The sequence below is a fragment of the Mustela nivalis genome, assembly GCF_964662115.1.
Source record: "Mustela nivalis genome assembly, chromosome: 7".
Classification (NCBI taxonomy): domain Eukaryota; kingdom Metazoa; phylum Chordata; class Mammalia; order Carnivora; family Mustelidae; genus Mustela; species Mustela nivalis.
In genome coordinates, this window is record NC_139026.1 from 52,389,459 (window position 1) to 52,412,164 (window position 22,706).

The 22,706-nt window shown below is 36.3% G+C and overlaps 1 pseudogene across 1 annotated transcript in view; it reads right to left on the reverse strand.

The window, feature by feature from the left end:
• LOC309870226 (pregnancy zone protein-like) overlaps positions 1 to 21,674 on the reverse strand; it is a 58,657-nt pseudogene extending 36,983 nt beyond the window's left edge. Inside the window, exons 1-9 of the transcript in view lie at positions 21,471 to 21,674; positions 20,363 to 20,548; positions 19,414 to 19,573; positions 19,230 to 19,282; positions 18,168 to 18,188; positions 17,735 to 17,903; positions 17,218 to 17,302; positions 12,639 to 12,730; positions 7,242 to 7,246 (exon numbers count right to left, since the gene is read on the reverse strand). The product of the transcript in view is annotated as a pregnancy zone protein-like (transcript). The remainder of the gene's footprint in view (positions 1 to 7,241; positions 7,247 to 12,638; positions 12,731 to 17,217; positions 17,303 to 17,734; positions 17,904 to 18,167; positions 18,189 to 19,229; positions 19,283 to 19,413; positions 19,574 to 20,362; positions 20,549 to 21,470) is intronic.
• Between the last annotated feature and the right edge of the window lie 1,032 nt (positions 21,675 to 22,706).

Below are 22,706 nucleotides of genomic sequence, written 5' to 3' on the forward strand. Positions count from 1 at the left end.
AAATAAAAGAAATAAAATCTAACCAAGTTGAAATCAAAAAAGCTATTAATGAGGTGCAATCAAAAATGGAGGCTCTCACTGCTAGGATAAATGAGGCAGAAGAAAGAATTAGTCATATAGAAGACCAAAAGACAGAGAATAAAGAAGCTGAGCAAAAGAGGGACAAACAGCTACTGGACCACGAGGGGAGAATTCAAGAGATAAGTGACACCATAAGATGAAACAACATTAGAATAATTGGGATTCCAGAAGAAGAAGAAAGAGAGGGGGAGCAGAAGGTATACTGGAGAGAATTATTGGGGAGAATTTCCCCAATATGGCAAAGGGAACGAACATCAAAATTCAGGAGGTTCAGAGAATGCCCCTCAAAATCAATAAGAATAGGCCCACACCCCGTCACCTAATAGTAAAATTTACAAGTCTCAGTGACAAAGAGAAAATCCTGAAAGCAGCCCGGGAAAAGAAGTCTGTGATATACAATGGTAAAAATATTAGATTGGCAGCTGACTTATCCACAGAGACCTGGCAGGCCAGAAAGAGCTGGCATGATATTTTCAGAGTACTAAACGAGAAAAACATGCAGCCAAGAATACTATATCCAGCTTGGCTATCATTGAAAATAGAAGGAGAGATTAAAAGCTTCCAGGACAAACAAAAACTGAAAGAATTTGCAAACACCAAACCAGCTCTACAGGAAATATTGAAAGGGGTCCTCTAAGCAAAGAGAGAGTCTACAAGTGGTAGATCAGAAAGGAACAGAGACCATATACAGTAACAGTCACCTTACAGACAATACAATGGCCCTAAATTCATATCTCTCAATAGTTACCCTGAATGTTAATGGGCTAAATGCCCCTGTCAAAGGACATAGGGTATCAGAATGGATAAAAAAACAAAACCCATCTATATGTTGCCTCCAAGAAACTCATTTTAAGCCCGAAGACACCTCCAGATTTAAAGTGAGGGGTGGAAAAGAATTTACCATGCTAATGGACATCAGAAGAAAGCAGGAGTGGCAATCCTTATATCAGATCAATTAGATTTTAAGCCAAAGACTATAATAAGAGATGAGGAGGGACACTATATCATACTCAAATGGTCTGTCCAACAAGAAGATTTAACAATTTTAAAAATCTATGCCCCCAACGTGGGAGCAGCCAACTATATAAACCAATTAATAACAAAATCAAAGAAACACATCAACAAAAATACAATAATAGTAGTGGACTTTAACACTTCCCAAACTGAAATGGACAGATCATCTAAGCAAAAGATCAGCAAGGAAATAAAGGCCTTAAACGACACACGGGACCAGATGGACATCACAGATATATTCAGAACATTTCATCCCAAAGCAACAGAATACACATTCTTCTCTAGTGCACATGGAACATTCTCCAGAATAGATCACATCCTCGGTCCTAAAGCAGGACTCAACCGGTATCAAAATATTGGGATCATTCCCTGCATATTTTCAGACCACAATGCTCTAAAGCTAGAACTCAACCACAAAAGGAAGTTTGAAAAGAACCCAAATACATGGAGACTAAACAGCATCCTTCTAAAGACTGAATGGGTCACCCGGGAAATTAAAGAAGAATTGAAAAAAATGATGGAAACAAATGATAATGAAAATACAATGGTTCAAAATCTGTGGGACACAACAAAGGCAGTCCTGAGAGGAAAATATATAGCGGTACAAGCCTTTCTCAAGAAACAAGAAAGGTCTCAGGTACACAACCTAACCCTAAACCTGAAGGAGCTGGAGAAAGAACAAGAAAGAAACCCTAAGCCCAGCAGGAGAAGAGAAATCATAAAGATCAGAGCAGAAATCAATGAAATAGAAACCAAAAAGACAATAGAACAAATCAATGAAATAGGAACTGGTTCTTTGAAAGAATTAATAAAATTGATAAAACCCTGGCCCAACTTATCAAATAGAAAAGAGAAAGGACTGGGCGCCTGGGTGGCTCAGTGGGTTAAGCTGCTGCCTTCGGCACAGGTCATGATCACAGGGTCCTGGGATCGAGTCCCGCATCGGGCTCTCTGCTCAGCAGGGAGCCTGCTTCCTCCTCTCTCTCTCTGCCTGCCTCTCTGCCTACTTGTAATCTCTCTCTGTCAAATAAATAAATAAATCTTAAAAAAAAAAGAGAAAGGACCCAAATAAATAAAATCATGAATGAAAGAGGAGAGATCACAACTAACACCAAAGAAATACAAACTATTATAAGAATACACTATGAGCAACTCTACGCCAACAAATTTTACAATCTGGAAGAAATGGATGCATTCCTAGAAACATATAAACTACCACAACTGAACCAGGAAGAAATAGAAAGCCTGAACAGACCCATAACCAGTAAGGAGATTGAAACAGTCATCAAAAATCTCCAAAGAAACGGAAGCCCAGGGCCAGACGGCTTCCCGGGGGAATTCTACCAAACATTTAAAGAAGAATGAATTCCTATTCTCCTGAAACTGTACCAAAAAATAGAAATGGAAGGAAAACTTCCAAACTCATTTTATGAGGACAGCATCACCTTGATCCCAAAACCAGACAAGGATCCCATCAAAAAAGAGAGCTATAGACCAATATCCTTGATGAACACAGATGCGAAAATACTCAACAAAATACTAGCCAATAGGAATCAACAGTACATTAAAAGGATTATTCACCACGACCAAGTGGGATTTATTCCAGGGCTGCAAGGTTGGTTCAACATCCACAAATCAGTCAGTGTGATACAACACATCAATAAAAGAAAGAACAAAAACCATATGATACTCTCAATAGATGCTGAAAAGGCATTTGACAAAGTACAGCATCCTTCCTGATCAAAACTCTTCAAAGTGTAGGGATAGAGGGCACATACCTCAATATCATCAAAGCCATCTATGAAAAACCCACCGCAAATATCATTCTCAATGGAGAAAAACTGAAAGCTTTTCGGCTAAGGTCAGGAACACGGCAGGGATGTCCATTATCACCACTGCTATTCAACATAGTACTAGAGGTCCTAGCCTCAGCAATCAGACAACAAAAGGAAATTAAAGGCATCCAAATCGGCAAAGAAGAAGTCAAATTATCACTCTTCGCAGATGATATGATACTTTATGTGGAAAACCCAAAGGACTCCACTCCAAAACTGCTAGAACTTGTACAGGAATTCAGTAAAGTGTCAGGATATAAAATCAATGCACAAAAATCAGTTGCATTTCTCTACACCAACAGCAAGACAGAAGAAAGAGATATTAAGGAGTCAATCCCATTTTCAATTGCACCCAAAACCATAAGATACCTAGGAATAAACCTAACCAAAGAGGCAAAGAATCTATACTCAGAAAACTATAAAGTACTCATGAAAGAAATTGAGGAAGACACAAAGAAATGGAAAAATGTTCCATGCTCCTGGATTGGAAGAATAAATATTGTGACAATGTCTATGCTACCTAAAGCAATCTACACATTTAATGCAATTCCTATGAAAGTACCATCCATCTTTTTCAAAGAAATGGAACAAATAATTCTAAAATTTATATGGAACCAGAAAAGACCTCGAATAGCCAAAGGGATATTGAAAAAGAAAGCCAACGTTGGTGGCATCACAATTCCGGACTTCAAGCTCTATTACAAAGCCGTCATCATCAAGACAGCATGGTACTGGCACAAAAACAGACACATAGATCAATGGAACAGAATAGAGAGCCCAGAAATAGACCCTCAACTCTACAGTCAATTAATCTTCGACAAAGCAGGAAAGAATGTCCAATGGAAAAAAGACAGCCTTTTCAATAAATGGTGCTGGGAAAACTGGACAGCCACATGCAGAAAAATGAAATTGGACCATTTCCTTACACCACACACAAAAATAGACTCAGAATCGATGAAGGACCTCAATGTGAGAAAGGAATCCATCAAAATCCTTGAGGAGAACACAGGCAGCAACTTCTTCGACCTCAGCCACAGCAACATCTTCCTAGGAACAACACCAAAGGCAAGGGAAGCAAGGGCAAAAATGAACTATTGGGATTTCATCAAGATCAAAAGCTTTTTCACAGCAAAGGAAACAGTTAACAAAATAAAAAGACAACTGACAGAATGGGAGAAGATATTTGCAAACGACATATTAGATAAAGGACTAGTGTACAGAATCTATAAAGAACTTAGCAAACTCAACACCCAAAGAACAAATAATCCATTAAGAAATAGGCAGAGGACATGAACAGACATCTCTGCAAAGAAGACATCCAGATGGCCAACAGACACATGAAAAAGTGCTCCATATCACTTGGCATCAGGGAAATACAAATCAAAACCACAATGAGATATCACCTCACACCAGTCAGATGGCTAAAATAAACAAGTCAGGAAATGACAGATGCTGGCGAGGATGCGGAGAAAGGGGAAACCTCCTACACTGTTGGTGGGAATGCAAGCTGGGGCAGCCACTCTGGAAAACAGCATGGAGGTTCCTCAAAATGTTGAAAATAGAACTGCCCTATGACCCAGCAATTGCACTACTGGGTATTTACCCTAAAGATACAAATGTAGTGATCCAAAGGGGCAATGTCCACAATAGCCAAACTATGGAAAGAACCTAGATGTCCATCAACAGATGAATGGATCAAGAAGATGTGGTATATATACACAATGGAATACTATGCAGCCATCAAAAGAAATGAAATATTGCCATTTGCGACAACGTGGATGGAACTAGAGCGTATCATGCTTAGCAAAATAAGTCAAGCGGAGAAAGAAAACTATCATATGATCTCCCTGATATGAGGAAGTGGTGATGCAACATGGGGGCTTAAGTGGGTAGGAGAAGAATAAATGAAACAAGATGGGATTGGGAGGGAGACAAACCATAAGTGACTCTTAATCTCACAAAACAAACTGAGGGTTGCTGGGGGGAGGGGGTTTGGGAGAAGGGGGGGGATTATGGACATTGGGGAGGGTATGTGCTTTGGTGAGTGCTGTGAAGTGTGTAAACCTGGTGATTCACAGACCTGTACCCCTGGGGATAAAAATATATGTTTATAAAAAATAAAAACAAACAAACAACAAAAAAAACCAGCAGCAGCAGCAGCAACAACAACAACAACAAAGAAAGCAATTGTGCTGAACGTCATTTGGCCTCCTTTAACAATATACACGGTAATGAGTGAATGATTAAAGAATTTAATTCAGTGAAAAAAAAATGAAAAAAATCATGGGAACATGGTTGAGAAAGGAAGATGGTGATGCACAGGTTAACCACTTTTCCTGGCCCATTAATTTTTTCTTAAAAGATTTTATTTATTTATTTGACAGAGAGCAACAGCGAGAGAGGGAACACAGGCAGGCAGAGTGTGAGAGGGAGAAGCAGGCTTCCTGCTGAATAGGGAGCCTAATGCAGCACTCAATTTCAGGACCCTGAGATCATGACCTGAGCATGATAAGTCAGATGCTTAACATCTGAGCCCCCCAGGCCCACTCCCCACCCCGCCCTTAACTACTTTTGTCTATTGATAAACTCCAAATATATTTTGTGTCCTTATTCTAATTCCCATGTAAGGAGAAAACATGCTTTGCAATGTGCTGAGCTGTGTGGAGTTCCTCTTGGAGCCATACAAAGTTAAAACACAAGTCAGGTCGCATGTGGTAGACCTGATAGAACAGAAAAACAAAGAACAACATCTTGAAATTCTTCACTTTAGCTTCCCACCAAAATGAAGAGTTAAAATTTTGTGTCTTCCCTTCTAACATATACCATGCATCGTCCTCGACCCTGTTGACCACCAAAGAAACAAATGATTACCTTCTCAAATTTCTGTGATTAAAAGGAAATAATCTACAAATTAATCTCTTTTGCTCTAATTCTGCTAAATCTTCACTGGTTTATCTCTTCTTCTGTGGCTCTAGGCCAGACAATGACATCTCAGTGAGAATGATAAATAAATGTAGCAAGCAGAAAAGGAGATATTTAGAAAATAGAAATCCCTCGTAAGTTGCTTTAATTAAAATAATGTTATGTATATTAATGTAATATTTTATAACTGTAAGGGCTTCAAATTGTTTAAAAATAATCCCAACAAATTCCCATCTATGCTTCTAATCACTCTTATGACTTTTTATTTTCAAGATCTTGTAGTTTCTGGACCTTTAAACCTTGCAAATGTTATTTACCAGATAATTCCATTTATTTTTCCTTGCAGTGGTTGCTCCTTAGCTATTTTATGGGTACACTTACTTTCTTTTTCTGAATTTACTAGGTATATTTTGTGGACCTTTCTATTTGCTCTCATGATAAAGTTTCCATTTTTAAATTATTGCTCTTAAATATATCATACTAAAAATTTACAACCCTGTTACCTCTATCACTACAGAGTTTTAAATATAGAGACACGCTACTCACCTTTTCAATCTTAGGGAAGAGCAACTATCTAGTACATAAAAAACATTAAGCATCATCCCATATTTTAAGTTGAATTAACATGTGAATTTTGGAAAATGGAAATAATTTCAATGTTATTTATCTAAGCTGGAATCAACAAATCATTCTTTCACCATTACTTTGTTTGAGATTACAAGAGCAAAATCTTTTTGATTGTAGAAATCTTTTGATTATCATCATTTGGCAATATATATTAAGTGTTTGTGTGTGTGTTCTGATGAGTCTTAAAATGATCTGAGTGGACATAAAAAAAAAAATAAAACAAATTACATGAATTACTTACCTATTGAAGAACTGGTATGATTCAGGACCAAATCCTATAAGACTTTTTTTGGCATAATACATAAAAGTTTAAAGATAAGGCTAATGAAATGATCAGTCACTTTGATAGTATCTCTTCTACTGTTTTTGTTATTTGTAATTAAATTTTTAAATCCTAAGTTTAGCTCTAAGTTGGGTAGCTTCTTATTTCTTTCTCTCAAATACAGTATTTGTGTGCTTCTTCACTTTTAAATAAATGATTGGTATACTAAGGTTTCTCTTTGTCCTCAGGTTTTTTTTTTTCCTTTCATACTTACCATGACAGAAATTTTGTTACCCAAGATAGTAGTAGTATTGATTGAAAACCGTACAAGTTGCATTATAAAGATAATTTGCTTCATTTGCAAAGATAAAGACAAGTTTATTGGGGATGGGCACATCTTTCCCAACCACCAGAAGCACATAAAAAAGAAAATAATTTGATAAATTATGTGGATAATATTCAGAGAAGACAGAACTCATGGGACCAAATTCTTTTGCTACCATAACTGAAAGAAAAAGCAAAAGCACATTCAGAAAAAGCCCTTCCATATTTTTCATATTTATTACAAAATTTTATTTTTTTCCCATTTGTAACCTCACGTCTTTCACCTTTTTCTTCATCTTCTTCTTTTTTTTTTTTTTTTTTTGGATCCTCAGGTCTTTTTCATTTCCTGAAACAAACCACATAAGCTGCCCACAAAAGGTGCTTTTTTTTTTTTGAGAAAAATTATATGTAATTTAAAGAAATAATTATGGAATGGGTAAATAATTATAAATGCTTAAAAAAAGGGGGTAAAATTATTAGTTAAAATTAACATGTAAACCTTAAGTTTGAAAGTAATTTAATAATAATGGCCATAAAATGTACACTATTATAGTTCCTATGCCTAAAATTAAAACTGCACATATCCAGTCTAGACATATGGGAAGGAAAAGAAAAAAGAGAGATAGAAGGAAGCAAACCATAAGACAAGTCTTAATGATAGAGAACAAACTGTGGGTTGATGGAAGGTGGTGGGTGGTGGGTGGTAGATGGGCTTGATGGGTGATGGGTTTAAGGAGGGCACTTGTGATGAGCACTGGGAGTTATATGAAAGTGATGAATCATAAAATTCTACTCCTGAAACCAACATTACATTATATGTTAATTAACTAAAATTTTAAAAAATTGAAAGAGAAAAAAATAAAAGCAAAACCACTTATCTATTACCAAATAGAACAGCAGGTGTAAAGGAGGATATGGGTAGTCATAAACTGAGATTCATTTGTAAGAAATTCTCTTAAAATTTTGATGCTGTCTGGATATCAGTGGGTATACATTTCATGTCAGATGGGTGGTAGAAGTGTTTGACATAATAATTAACTCACATCATATTAAGCATCTTCATCAGCTATATATTCTGGAAAGAAAGAGTACCTCTGATTTTCAAAATACTACAGTATGTGCTTGAACATTTTGTCAGTGACATTTATGAAAGAAAGTAGTTTTGCTTGGCTTCATGGTTTGGGTCATATTAATTAACTGATAGCATTAACTAGTTGTAGGCTAGGTAATTGTGCCCCAAAGATAGGTACAATTGGATATTTCATTACTTGTGAATTGCAATATACTCTACCTGTCCAAAGAAGGGGATTCTTCATCTAAAGTGTGAATCCACTTTCACAAACTTGAGTCTGGTTACAATCTTTGTGATTTCACTGGTCCCATTTCTAGTAAATACTAGGTCTAAGAATATGTTGAGACGAGTAAGTTCTCTTGGAAGTTATTTTAGTACTCAAATTCATTTCCTTTCACCTTCCTATGACCCTTTTTTTGTTATGGAAAATAAACAAATGTTTATTGTTTCACTCCCTATATTAATTCAGAGTTCAAACCTGTTCCCTCTTTTCTGATCTTGGCTTCCACTTTAAGTTGCATATCATAACCCATATTTTTAATCTGGAGTATGTTTGATTTTACTTCTTGGGTGATGCAGTTATTGCTGTTGAGCTGAGAGAAATTAAAAAAAAATTGATAGAGCTTGAAGTCCGAAATTGTGTTGCCACCAACTTTGGCTTTCTTTTTCAATATTCCTTTGGCTATTTGAGGTCTTTTCTGGTTCTATATAAATTTTAGGATTATTTGTTCCATTACTTTGAGAAAGATGGATGGTACTTTGATAGGAATTGCATTAAATGTGTAGATTGATTTAGGGAGCATAGACATTTTCACAATGTTTATTCTTCCAATCCAGGATCATGGAACATTTTTCCATTTCTTTGTGTCTTCCTCAATTTCTTTCATGAGTACTTTATAGTTTTCTGAGTATAGATTCTTTGCCTCTTTGGTTAGGTTTATTCCTAGGTATCTTATGGTTTTGGGTGCAATTGTAAATGGGATTGACTCCTTAATATCTCTTTCTTCTGTCTTGTTGTTGGTATAGAGAAATGCAACTGATTTTTGTGCATTGATTTTATATCCTGAAACTTTACTAAATTGCTGTACAAGTTTTAGCAGTTTTGGAGGGGAGTCTTTTGGGTTTTCCACATATAGTATCATATCATCTGCGAAGAATGATAGTTTGACTTCTTCTATGCCAATTTGGATGCCCTTAATTCCCTTTTGTTGTCTGATTGCTGAGGCTAGCACTTCTAGTACTATGTTGAATAGCAGTGGTGATAATGGACATCCCTGCCGTGTTCCTGACCTTAGCGGAAAAGCTTTCAGTTTTTCTCCATTGAGAATGATATTTGCGGTGGGTTTTTCATAGATGGCTTTGATGTTATTGAGGTATGTGCCCTCTATCCCTACACTTTGAAGAGTTTTGATCAGGAAGGGATATTGTACTTTGTCAAATGCCTTTTCAGCATCTATTGAGAGTATCATATGGTTTTTGTTCTTTCTTTTATTGACGTGTTGTATCACATTGATTGATTTGCAGATGTTGAACCAACCTTGCAGCCCTGGAATAAATCCCACTTGGTCGTGGTGAATAATCCTTTTAATGTACTGTTGAATCCTATTGGCTAGTATTTTGGTGAGAATTTTCACATCTGTGTTCATCAAGGATATTGGTCTATAGCTCTCTTTTTTGATGGGATCCTTGTCTGGTTTTGGGATCAAGGTGATGCTGTCCTCATAAAATGAGTTTGGAAGTTTTCCTTCCATTTCTATTTTTTGGAACAGTTTCAGGAGAATGGGAATTCGTTCTTCTTTAAATGTTTGGTAGAATTCCCCCGGGAAGACGTCTGGCCCTGGGCTTTTGTTTGTTTGGAGATTTTTGATGACTGTTTCAATCTCCTTACTTGTTATGGGTCTGTTCAGGCTTTCTATTTCTTCCTGGTTCAGTTGTGGTAGTTTATATGTTTCTAGGAATGTATCCATTTCTTCAAAGCCGTCATCATCAAGACAGCATGGTACTGGCACAAAAACAGACACATAGATCAATGGAACAGAATAGAAAGCCCAGAAATAGACCCTCAACTCTATGGTCAACTAATCTTTGACAAAGAAGGAAAGAATGTCCAATGGAAAAAAGACAGCCTCTTCAATAGGTGTTGGGAAAATTGGATAGCCACATGCAGAAAAATGAAATTGGACCATTTCCTTACACCACACACGAAAATAGACTCAAAATGGATAAAGGACCTCAATGTGAGAAAGGAATCCATCAAAATCCTTGAGGAGAACACAGGCAGCAACCTCCTCGACCTCAGCCATAGCAGCATCTTCCTAGGAACATCACCAAAGGCAAGGGAAGCAAGGGCAAACATGAACTATTGGGATTTCATCAAGATCAAAAGCTTTTGCACAGCAAAGGAAACAGCTAACAAAACCAAAAGACAACTGAATGAATGGGAGAAGATATTTGCAAATGACATATTAGATAAAGGACTAGTGTCCAGAGTCTATAAAGAACTTAGCAAACTCAAGACCCAAAGAACAAATAATCCAATCAAGAAATCGGCAGAAAACATGAACAGATATTTCTGCAAAGAAGACATTCAGATGGCCAACAGACACATGAAAAAGTGCTCCATATCACTCGGCATCAGGGAAATACAAATCAAAACCACAATGAGATATCACCTCACACCAGTCAGAATGGCTAAAATCAAGTCAGGAAATGACAGATGCTGGCGAGGATGCGGAGAAAGGGGAAACCTCCTACACTGTTGGTGGGAATGCAAGCTGGGGCAGCCACTCTGGAAAACAGCATGGAGGTTCCTCAAAATGTTGAAAATAGAACTGCCCTATGACCCAGCAATTGCACTACTGGGTATTTACCCTAAAGATACAAATGTAGTGATCCAAAGGGGCATGTGCACCCAAATTTTTATAGCAGCAATGTCCACAATAGCCAAACTATGGAAAGAACCTTGATGTCCATCAATAGATGACTGGATCAAGAAGATGTGGTATATATACACAATGGAATACTATGAAGCCATCAAAAGAAATGAAATCTTGCCATTTGCGACAACGTGGATGGAACTAGAGCGTATCATGCTTAGCGAAATAAGTCAAGCAGAGAAAGAAAACTATCATATGATCTCCCTGATATGAGGAAGTGGTGATGCAACATGGGGGCTTAAGAGGGTAGGAGAAGAATGAATGAAACAAGATGAGATTGGGAGGGAGACAAACCATAAGTGACTCTTAATCTCACAAAACAAACTGAGGGCTTCTGGGTTGAGGGCGGCTGGGAGAAGGGGGGTGGGGTTATGGACATTCGGGAGGGTATGTGCTATGGTGAGTGCTGTGAAGTGTGTAAACCTGGTAATTCACAGACCTATACCCGGGGGGATAAAAATATATTATATGTTTATAAAAAAATAAAAAATTAAAAATTAAAAAAAATTGATAAATGTCATACTGATTAAGATCAATAGTCAAGGGGCACATGCACCCGAATGTTTATAGCAGCAATGTCCACAATGGCCAAACTATGGAAAGAACCTAGATGTCCATCAATAGATGAAAGGATAAAGAAGATGTGGTAAAAAAAATACAGTGGAATACTATGCAGCGATCAAAAGAAATGAAATCTTGTCATTTGTGACAATGTGGATGGAACTAGAGGGTATTATGCTTAGTGAGATAAGTCAGTCGGAGAAAGACAATATGATTTCCCTGATATGAAGACGCCGAGAAGCAACATGGGGGGATTTAAGGGGTAGGAAAAGAATAAATGAAACAAGATGGAATCAGGAGGGAGACAAACCATCAGAGACTCTTAATCTCACAAAACAAACTGAGGGTTGCTGGGGGTGCGGGGGGTAGAGAGAGGGTGGTTGGATTATGGACATTGGGGGGGTTGTACTATGGTGACTGCTATGAAGTGTGTAAACCTGGCGATTCACAGATGTGTACCCCTGGGGTTAATAATACATTATATGTTAACTAAAAAAAAAAAAGACCAATAGTCACTAAATCTATTTTCTTTCCGATGCCAAAACAACTTCTTTGGGTTAAACATGTTAATCAGGGGTGCCTGGGTGGCTCTGCCTTCAGCCTGGGTCATGATCTCAGGGTTCTGGGATCGAGCCCCACATCTGGCTCTCTTCTTGGTGGGGAGCCTGCTTCCCCCCCTCTCTGTCTGCTTCTCTGCCTACTTGTGATCTCTCTTTCTCTGTCAAATAAATAAAATCTTAAAAAAAAAAAAAAACCACGTTAACCAACCTTCAGGAATTTAATATTCACATCTACTTTATAATCTCAAAGGGTTAGTCTTCAAAATGAGAATTTTATTGACCAGGAAGAGTAATTACTTTTCCTTTTTGGTGTAAAATATTTTGGGATAAGCTTACTCCAATATCCTCTTTTCACTGAGTGAAATGGGGGTAGCTCAGTGATTGTCAACACTGATAGCCCCTAGAGAGAAAACTGTAAAGTAAACTGTTGACTCAATTTCTCACAGAACTCTTGCTTTTGGCAATAAGCAGGATGAAATAATTTTCTGCCAATGATTACAGTTGCAAGTCCTGGGACAGGTTTCTTGTAGGTATATCTGTCACATAAGAGATACATCAGGAACTGCAAAAAGGTATCTATATTTTTCACCACCAACCTACCCCAGATCAAATAATTACTCTTTATAGTTACTTATACTTCTTTATCATTTGGGGCTCATATCAACTGAAATATGCCTGGAAAATTTCTTTATCAAGAGGTACTCCTCATTAAACCATTTGAAATTTTGCTGCAATATACAATAAATTTTCCTTCAGGATTTAAAAAATTTCTTCCTTTTAGCCTATTTATTTTTTATCATTCTTTTTATTCTGTCATTGTAAAATCAAAACTTGTTGTTTATACCAAATGAGAAAACTTAGATAATAAATAGAACATAAATAAACAAATAAATAATAGAAATAACAAACCCAACATCATAATAGCACACACACACACACACACACACACACACACACACACGAAGAAAGAGCCCTGATAAAACCTAACAATCATGAGCTATATTAAAAACAAATTGTGTGTGTGTGTGTGCTCCATATTTCTATTAGTTTGCTCTTTCTTATTAAAAATGGAATGATTAGTAATTGGATTGCTTTGGGCATTAGTTTTCTTTCCTATTTGTAAATGCCTCAAATATCACTTCAAATTAAAAACGTAATCAGAGCAACTTATTCTGAAACCCCTTTCTAAGATAACAGATATCTTCCTAAGATGCTGTTAAATTAAACAATTAATTCCTTGGTTTTGACTTGAAGACAGAATTGAGGCAGAGGTCCAGATGCTTTGATGCTTCCAGTATATAATATTCAGATGGGTATTTGTTTATTTGTCTTCTTTTACCCTGGCTGGTTCTTCTGCTACTGATGATTTGTAGGAAATGAGTTTTAATTCTCAAGCTTGAAATGAAATGTAAGAGTTATTTGTAATTGCAAAAGGTTAAAGAAGAAAAGAATCCTACAAGACAGAAAAAAATTCAAAAATAGCATTAGTAAATTCTTCACTATCAATAATTACTTTAAATGTAAATTATCCAATAAAAAACAAAGGGGATGAATAGATTAAAAATACAAGATCCAACTATATGATATATACAGGAGATGAACTTTAGATTTAAAGACACATATAGACCAAAAGTAAAGAGATAGAAAAAGATACTCCATAAAAATGGTACCAAAGAAGATCAGCAGTGGTTATATTAATATCACACAAAATTGACTTTAAGTCAAGAACTGTCATAAAAGACAAAGAGGAAATTATATAATGATAAAAGGATCAATTCACCAAGAAGACATAGCAATTATAAATATATATGCACCTAGCATCAAAGCACTTAAATATATGAACAAACACTGATGGAACAAAAAGGAGAAACAGACAATGATACAATAATAACAGGATACTATAATAGATAGTCCATAATAGATAGACTATCCAGACATAAATTCAATAAGGAAACAGACTGAACAACCTTAGAGACTGCATGGACTTAAGAGACATATTTAGAATATTATACCCCATGTCAGCAAAGATGGTGGAGAAAAAGGAATCCTTGTACACTGTTGGTAGGAATGTAGATTGGTACAGCGGCTGTGAAAAATTATGGAGGTTTTCCAAAAAATTGAAAATGTAATCACCATATGACCCAATAATCCTGCTACTGGATATTTAGAAAATGAAAATGAAAGAAAATGAAAGTGAAAATGAAAATACTAATTTGAAAGAAAATGAAAATACTAACTTGAAAAGATATATGCACCACCATGTTTACTGCAACATTTTTTACAATAATCAAGGTATGGAAGCAACCCAAGTGTCCATCAATAGATGAATGGAGGGGCACCTGGGTGGCTCAGTGGGTTAAAGCCTCTGCCTTCAGCTCAGGTCATGATCCCAGGGTCCTGGTATTGAGCCCCGCATCTGGCTCTCTTCTCAGCAAGGAGCCTGCTTCCTCCTCTCTCTCTGCCTGCCTCTCTGCCTACTTGTGATCTCTGTCCGTCAAAAAAATAAATAAACAAACAAAATCTGTAAAAAAAAAAATAGATGAATGGATAAAGAAGATACGACTCAACAATAAAAAGGATGAGTTCTTGCCATTTACAACAACATGGTTGAAACTGGAGGGTATTATGTTAAATGAAATAAACAGAGAAGCAGATACTGTATAATTTCACTTATGTATGGAATCTGGAAAACAAAAAATGAATAAACAAACAAAAGGAAGAATCAGGTTTATACATACAGAGAACAAATTAATGATTGCTAGAGGGGATGGACAAAATGGGTGAAAGGAAATGGAAGACACAGGTTTCCCGTTATGGGAGTAAAAGGTACAGCAAAAGGAATATATTCAATAACATTGTAATCATGTTATATGGTGACAGATGGTAGCCACACTTGAACTGAGCTCAGCATAATATATAAAATTGTTTTATTTGTTGTACAAATGAAACTGATGTCACATTATGTGTCAACTATACTCAAATAAAAAAATAGAAAGCATACCAAAAAAATAAGTCATCCAAATCAGAAAAGAAGTAAAACTATCACTATTTGCAGAGGACATAATATAATATATAGAATCCCCTCTAATGCCATCACACACACACACAAACTGTTAGAACTAATAAACCAATCCCATAAAGTTGCAGGATACAAAATCAACATACAAACCCAGCTGTGTTTCTGTACACTAACAATGGATTATATGAGAAAGAAATGAAGAGAGCAATCCTATTTACAATAGCAGAAAAAATAATAAAAGATTTAGTAATACACTTAACCAAGAAGGTGAAAGACTTGTACACTGAAAACTACAAAACATCAATGAAAGAATGTAGTCATAAATAAATGGAAAGACATCCTATGTTCATGGATTGGAAGACAATATTAAGATAGCCATACTATCCAAGGCAATCTCCAGATTCAATGCAGTCCCTATCAAAATCATAATGGCATTCTTTACAGGAATAGAAAAAAACATCTTAAAATTCATACAGAACAACAAAAGACCTTAAAAGCTCAAAACAGTCTTGAGAAAAAAGGAAAAGCTTTTTACTTTTTTAATGGATCAAAGCCCAGAAATAAATTTATTTATATATATTCTGTTAGTCTTTGGAAAGTGCCAAAAATACATAGTGACTAGGATAGTATCGTCAACAAAATTCTCAGGAAAACTGGGTATCTACATGTAAAAGAATGAAAGTAAACCCTTATGTTACACCATACACAAATATTGACTCAAAATAGATTAAAGACTTAACTATAACACCTGAAATTATAAAATTTCTGTCAAAAATATAGGGAGAAACTTTATGATACTAGTCATTATGCACATTGTTGATGGAAATGTAAAATGGTGCAGTATAAATGCAAAACAGCATGGAAGTTTCTCAAAAAATTAAAAACAGATTATTTCAGATTTTAAAAATCTGTTCTTATACTTCATCAAGAGGATCTATGACCTATCTATGCAAAATACTCCAGGTATCCTCTTGAAACTGTCCAGAGGAGAAATTGAAATTAATCAATTCAATATACCATTAGGAAGCAATCAGGCAAATCCAGCAAGTGGGGCTTTTGCAAACCAAATGACCTACGCTTTTCAATAAATTAACATCATGCGGAGAAAAAGAGGTTAAAGATTTTTGTTTTTACTTATTTATTTTTTGACAGAGAGAGAGAGAAAATACAAGTAGGTAGAGCAGCAGACAGAGGGAGAGGGCGAAGCAGGCTCTCTATGAGCAGGAAGCTTGATGCAGGGCTCAGTCCCAGGTCTCTGGAATCATAACCTGAGCTGAAGACAGAAGCTTAACAGACTGAGCCACACAGGCACCCTGAGGTTAAGGACTTTCAAAGCTTTAATATATTTACAGATTCCCATGGCTTGTTAAAAAAAGTATTGGAGAAAAAAATTGGAAGGGGGGAGAATAAATGGAATAAAATTCTCAAAATTTCATAATTTTTATCATTGTTGATGGGTACATGGATTTTCATTTTACTATTTTGTTAACTTTTGCATTCAGTTGAAAATTTCCATTGCAGAGAGTTGGAACAAAAGGGTACACTTGAGTCATAATAACGGAAAGCAATGAGTAAACAGCATTTTAGAAAGATTGAGGGAACTTGATTGTAAAATAAGATTTAGTACTGGAAAAATACTTTTAATGTTGTAAAGTGTCATAATGGCATCATAACTATGCAGGGAAAAAATGTCAGTAATTTTTAGAGGTACATAGTACTGCATCTAGGGGACAATGTCATGATCTTTGTAATTTATCCTGAAATATTAAAGCAAAAAAAACCCAATGTAGCAAATATAGAATGATGTCAATTGTTAAAACCATGATTATGGGGGTCTTCTATTCCTTTGTATATTTGAAAAATTTAGTAATAAGCAGCTGGAATAAGTCATTGAAATAAACTTTTAATTTTTAAATTCTGCAGAAAGTTAACTTATAATTATATATATAATGACTCAAAATTGAGGCAAAATATGAAATTTCAGACAAAAGCAATTTAACTCACATCTTACATTCTGATATGTTCACTTTTTCATCCAGGATACTGATTTTCTTTGGCACCTGAACTTTGACCTCAAACTTGGGAAACACTGTTGGTAGAGATAATGGAAATAGGGAGACGGTGAACATTTAATGGAAATACAAATATTTCATGTCTATAACTTTTCCCAATATAATACCCTGAAATGCTAGATCCATTTTTCAAGTGCCAGCTTTAAGATGATAAATTTTAACAATTCATGCAAAATTTAAATGACTTTATGATCACAGCAGATCTCAACGACACTATCAAGGGATGTTGGCTCCACTGAAATAAGAATTTTGATACTCAGCAAAGTATAACTTGCTACTGAAATTCAAGCTCTTGTGAGTTTCTGGTGCACAGAATTATGATGTCTTTACAAACCACTCAAGTTGATTCTAATCCAAGTTCAACATACCTATGGGACATTCAGAAAGTCTAAGTGAGTGCATGGTATGAAACAAAAAGTTCTATCTTTTTCATTTTTCAGAATGCATACCAAATTCTTCTACAGTGAAGGTGTGCTTTATCCTTTCACCTGATTCCTTCTGTACCACCACCTTGTAAGAACCCTGAATGGGCTCAGACAAGAGAGGAAAGGCCAGCTGTTGGAGGCCACTCTCCAATCTGAGACTCTGCTATTGTCCAATTCAATTTCTTTTTGGGTCCTAGAGATAAACAAGGAGCAAGGGGAGTAATTATGTAGCCATGATAGTCCTTGAACCAAACAAATGACAAATGGGGTTGGTAACTGGCCTTGCCTTCAGAGGAGATAAACACAGAAGAAAGATAAAATAGAATAAACCTGACATTTAGGAGTAGGAAATTTTAGATCTGAAGGGATTTTTTAAAATAGTAATTTGTCTGTAAGGAATATCAGAACTTCTAACTTTAAATATGTTGATTTCTTTATATGAGACTCTGTTGTTTACTTCAAGGTATACCAGTGGAATCTATTTGAAAAAAGGAAAGAAGCAATGTGTTAGAATTTCACCAAAGGCTGTGATATCAGACTCATGATTCAATAGCTTACTTAGGAAAAATAGTATCTGTAGTAAGATATGATAAAGTTTAACCTGAAACATTAGAGAACTAGAATTACTTAGGGAAACCAGTAAATAGTTCTAAGAGTAAATATTTCCGCAACAATCATTGTGTTGCCATTTCCTTAAAAAATGTTATTGGTGAATAAGTTTTATTAATATTTACTAATTTATTAATATTATTTACTAGTAATTAGGTACTGAGATAAAGAATATGACTATACTGTTTAGTTGCATTAATTAGGAAGTGGATATTAATAGAGTGATATGTTATTATTAAGACCAAATAGGAATAGAGTTCTCAGAATGATTTGGTTAAGAGTTACCCAAGCGTATTTTTTCTAATTTAAAAACTGTGTTTATTTTATTTTATTTTTTCAGTGTTTTTAAAGTAGCTTTGTTTCTTTGCCTTGTTGAAAGCTAGTTAGAAGAAGGGACACCCAGTTAGCAAAAATGAAATCTTTGTATATAATATATATTCTATATGATATCTATGCTACATTATGTATTAATACATATTATAGAAAAAAATATAATATACATATATGTATTTATTACCATATTACAACATTGTCTACTACAGATAGATGGAGAGATATATTCAGAATCAATGAAACTCTTCACACTTTAATTAATCATAAACTCCTTGAGAGTATGGATAGTGCCTAACTTCTTTATTGTGTCTCTTCATTATGTTTAATGTATTGTGTTCACAGCAATAAATCTAGCTATTGTCAAATGATTAATTACTGTGTAAGAGAAATATCTTCCTCATCTCTCACCCTTCAGTTAGGCCTTCCATAAGGCTCTAGATCTGTGGTGTGGCTGGAGCCCATGTTCCAAAAGGAATGTTTTTTTTGTCTTCTTGCTGTTACGGGACCTCCCTGCTCCCACTTGGGGGGCTACTCCCACCCAACCGTCCACCAAAGCCATAACTCTCGAGATACTTACCAGTTCATTCAGGGGGTGAAAAGTCTCATCCACAGAGACAATATGGAATTTTACTGAAAAAGAAATTCCCTGATAAGATTCAGACATGATAAAGCAGTTTACTCTACAAAACCTGCTGAGGGGAGTCCTCTCCTTCTCAGCACTGCCCCCTGACTAAGAGAAATAGAGGAATTTCCTGACATACTTGTATGTGCTGGTTTATATATGGGTTTGTCTGTCTGGACAAAGACCAGACTTTGAGCATTCTTTACCAGCACTGTGTTCCTCTTCCTAAAGTCTTGTGTTGGTCCCTTTATCTGGACAGTGAGGAATGCCACCTCTGAAGAGGATGAGATCCTTGGGAGCTACGGAACAAAGAACACTGCTGAGGAGCCACACAATCTTTTCCCTCCCAATCCTTAATTCATGACTGTTTTCTGTCTCTCTTTCAGCCTCACAAATTGCTAAGTATAAATATTTCTCTAGAAATGCTTGAAGATAATAATATAAGATATAGGGGAAATAGATCAGTAAGAGCACACATCAGTGGGACCCAAATCTCCATACAGCTTACCAGGAACTCTCATTCTTAAATAATTCTCCTATTAACAGAGTATATATGTCATGGAGGAATGGAAAGAAGTCTCTCTGTAAAAACGTGGGAGAATATGATAGCTGAGTATGGCAATCTGGGCAACTTCAAAGAGGTACTGGATGTTTGCTTTGACTATCTCGCACCATTTATACATTCAGAAGACACAGATGTCTAACATCTCACCAAGGGGAAACATTCTGCTACATGCTGTCCTTCCTTGAGATTTTTGTATAATCTTTTTCTAAGCACTGTCCTACTCTGGCCTTAAAGAGATGGTTATATATCAAAGCTCAAAAATCTCTCAGACCAAGTCATATGTTTTCTATGGCTAATAGGATTCTTTTTTTAGAACTTAAATTGGATTTTCACACATAAAAAATATTTCTTTCCTAAGTTGGTGGAAGATCCATACTTTGTCCTTAGTAGCTGAAAACCCACTCTCTTTAGTACTTTATGAAGTCCTCACTAACATTAAAGTTATTCTTTGGGATTCAGCACCACTTCCCCATCACCATGACTCAATATGCTGTATCAAACAAGGACAGGCAGATAGTACTCAAGTGAAGGAGATGCAGTGATATAAGTCCTTCTCCACCACCAGGTCAGTGAAGAGGCTCTGGTTGCCTCCAATGGACTCCAAGGAAGCACTTACAGACACTGCCTTGTTCAGATAGCCTTTCTCAGGCGTCCCAGTGTGGAGCAGGGAGGGGCCCAGGACCACATACTGCCTGGGTAGAGAAGAAGGCTGATATCAGAGAAAAATGCAGGATAGCAAGCATTTATGTGTTTTTCCTAACAATATATATGTCTTGCTACATTTGGTTCTATAGCAAATGTCAATGGACTAAAAGCATTAAGATGAACATTCTATCACTGCCTGGTGTAAGAATTATATTTTTTACTCCTGAGTAGTGCTTTACCCACCCAGTCTGCTGAAAGTTGCTTCAAGGATGTTACAGTTTTATAGGCATTCTTTGTGTTATAGAGCATTAATATCTGAATTCCTGAATATATAGCCATAAAAGTACACATATATAATGAACTACTGGTGATTATTCAATGCATAAAAAGATGTGGCGGAGGAAAAGGAGACCTAATTTTCGTCTGGTCCCAGGAATTCAGCTAGATAGTTATCAAAGCATTCTGAACATCTACAAACTTAACAGGCGATCAAAGAAAAGAATAGTAACAATTCTATGAACAGAAAAGTGACTACTCTGGAAGGTAGGACGTGCAGAGAAGTGAGTTTGGGGTGCTATATGAAAAGAGAGACCGCAGGAGGGGGAGGGAGCCTCCATCAGCTGGGTCCAGTGGAGAGGTGGGGCACAGGGTCAGAACTTTCAGAAGTCTAGTCCACGGAGGGACATTGCTCCAGTAGCTAAGCGGGGTGGGGGGTGGGGTGGAGTGGAACCCTGGCTGGGACAGTGTGGTCTCAGGACTTAGGAGGTCACAGAAAGACCAGACAGAGCTCCCAGGCGTCAGAGTGGGGAAGCCGGTTACAGAGATGGAGCCGAAGAGTGAGCTTTCAGCTCAAGGTTACCTTAAATTATGATCCGAGGCACAGTGGAGAAACGTATATGCTTCTTCAAGCAGGGGCCCCACAGGAGGCAGATCTGGGGAGACCCCCTCTTTCCTCCTCTGGAAGGAGTGGTGTGGGAGCACACTACAGGAATCGACTGGGTTTGGAGACTCCAAATGGAGCTATGCGCCAGAGACAAAAACCCTCGGTCACAGGCCTCATGAGCTTGGGGTGCTGCTGGAGACCAGGGAAATGGTAGCGATTGACTGCTTTTCTCTGAGGGCATATTGAGGAGTGTGGCCCCAATCTCTTGGCTCCTCCAGGCTGGAGACTGGGAGGCTGTGGTCTTCATTCTCGTCCTCCAAAGCAGTACAGAAGTGTTCAGGGAACAAAAGCTCCTGAGAGTAAACCCAAGCAGATTAGTTAGCCTGGCCCCTGGCAAGGGCATTGCAATTCTGCCTCGGCCAAAGACATTTGAGATTCACAGCAACAGGTCCCTCCCCCAGAAGATTAGCAAGAACATACAGCTGAGACCAAGTTTACCTATCAATGAGAATTGAGGAACTCCAGAGCTAGGGGATACAGCACATAGAATTCATGGCTTTTCCCCCATGATTCTTTAGTCTTCCAAAGTTAACTTTTAAAAATTTTCTTTATTTTTTCTTTTCCTAATTTTAAAAAAATTTTTCCTCTTTCCTATTTTAACCAACGTCTTATCAATACCTTTTTAAATTTTCATTTTTATAGTCATATTCTATCTCTTCATTGTGTTTAACCTTATTTCATATATATATATATATACATATATATATATATATATATATGTTTTTATTTCTTTAAAATTTTGGGATACAGTTTCTACTAACAGATTAAAATATGCTCTAAATCTAGTGTATTGTGTAAGACTGATGAATCATAGATCTGTACCTCTGAAACAAATAATACATTATATGTTAAAAAAAGGATTTACATTAAAATTTGCCTAAATAAACATCACTGATACATGAACACCACGACTGAATTTATATAAATTCAACTGAAAAATTTCAGTAAACATATATCCATTACATAAAATAACTCATATCTATACTGTAAAATAATTTTCTTTATAACAGCAAAACTGAAAACATAATATAATTCCTGTTTCTCTATGGTTACTCAGATATGCCTTAGCCAAAATCTGTAATTTAAAAAAAATTTTATTTATTTATTTATTTGACACAAAGAGATCACAAGTAGGCAGGGAGTCAGGCAGGTAATTCATAGTCAGTGAGTTAATAGAAAGCCTTGAGTTGCTGATTACAGGTAGCTCAACTAGTCCCCTAAAATGTAATTAGTTTTTGGCATGATTCCAGGTGGCTTCTTTATTCTTCAATTTTCAGAA